The sequence below is a fragment of the Lathyrus oleraceus genome, chromosome 5 (genome assembly GCF_024323335.1).
Source record: "Lathyrus oleraceus cultivar Zhongwan6 chromosome 5, CAAS_Psat_ZW6_1.0, whole genome shotgun sequence".
NCBI lineage: Eukaryota > Viridiplantae > Streptophyta > Magnoliopsida > Fabales > Fabaceae > Lathyrus > Lathyrus oleraceus.
The window spans coordinates 434,256,300-434,257,949 of record NC_066583.1 but is presented as its reverse complement, the minus strand read 5'-3'; positions in this window follow the sequence as shown (position 1 = coordinate 434,257,949).

The window sequence follows — 1,650 nt, the reverse complement described above, 5'->3', positions numbered from 1 at the left end:
GACGTTGAACACATTGCCCACTTTCCTTTGACACAGCTGGTGTCCTCCTTTGTAAGTCCATGTTCAGATGGCAATCCTTAACCCCTAGTTAGCCGAACTACGACAACTCTGATTCTCATGTTCAGATGAGATACGTAGGCACAAGATGCAATGTCTTGCCGAGTTTGACTGACGACTAACAACTAACCCTTGTTTGCTTTCGCCCTCGTTGCGATTCTTTTCTCTCGCCCTCGTTGCGATCGAGACCATGTTCAGATGGTGTCCTCCTTTGTAAGTCCATGTTCAGATGGCAATCCCTATATAGCCGAACTACGACAACTCTGATTCTCATGTTCAGATGAGATACGTAGGCACAAGATGCGATGTCTTTCCGATTTTTTCACTGACAACTAACAACTAATCCTTGTTTGCTTTCGCCCTCGTTGCGATTCTTTTCTCTCGCCCTCGTTGCGATCGAGACCTTCCCTTTTCTCTTGCCCTAGTTGCAATCGAGACCCCTGTTCCCATAGTTAGTTGAACTACGTTTTGCTCTGATTCTCATTCCAGATGGGATACGTAGACATAAGACGCGATGTCTTAGCGAGCACACTTCTCTTTCACCCATAGGTAGCGGAGCTACGAAGACTCTGATTCTCATATTCAGATGAGATACGTATGCAGTGGATGCGACATCCGTGCGAGTCATTTTCTTTTGACCCTTTCTTTTAGTAAATAGTACATTAGATAAACACACACCCTTTAGACAAGAACAACAAAAGTGGATCCCGTAGAGTACTACGGATGCGTAGGGGTGCTAATACCTTCCCTTCGCTTAATCGACTCCCAAACCCAAGATTTGGTTGCGAGACCTTGTCTTTTCCTTTCCTTTCTCCAGGTTTACTTCGAGCATTTCCTTTCCCTCATTTAGGATAAATAACGCACGGTGGCGACTCTTCTGTCATTTTCTTTTTCGCCGGTTGTTTTTTCGCATTCTATTTTTTAGGTTGCGACAACGACGATTATGACCAACTTTGATGTATCTTGGATTGTCATAGACGCGCGCGTGGGGGAGGTGGTGATGTCATGTGACATCATGTATGTAGAGCTTTTTAAGAAGCTCATGACAAAAAGGAAAAAGTTATTAGTACGTAGGATCCGACCTACAAGCCTTTAAGGACACAATTACTCACCTCTGGGGATACGCAAACTAACAACCACCCTTGGAGAAGGAAGGACACCAGGATGGTCAATCTGCAAATTTTAGTAGTCTTTTGTAAGAGTGTCTACCATTGCATCATTGACAGATCCTTTGCGGAGACATTAGACGTGGTGGCCTCTTCAATCCACTTAAAGATGAAATATCATAACATCTACGATGAACCAGTGACATATGTACCGATCTGTCTGGATCCCGAAGGATTCAAATCTCAACTTAACAACTCACAAATTCAAACAATATTTAAATCTCATCTTAGCATGATTCACATATTTAAATTGAGGTGTCTGCCCAATTATAAGAAGATTAACTACATGCTTCAACTTTTATTTATGATTAAGCCTCATCAACTAGAAATATGCAAAAAGCAACCAGTGTCTACCATTGCATCTTATCACCATTCTCTGTAACAACCTCAATGCTATTCACATAGCAACCAATTCAATTTTTCACAA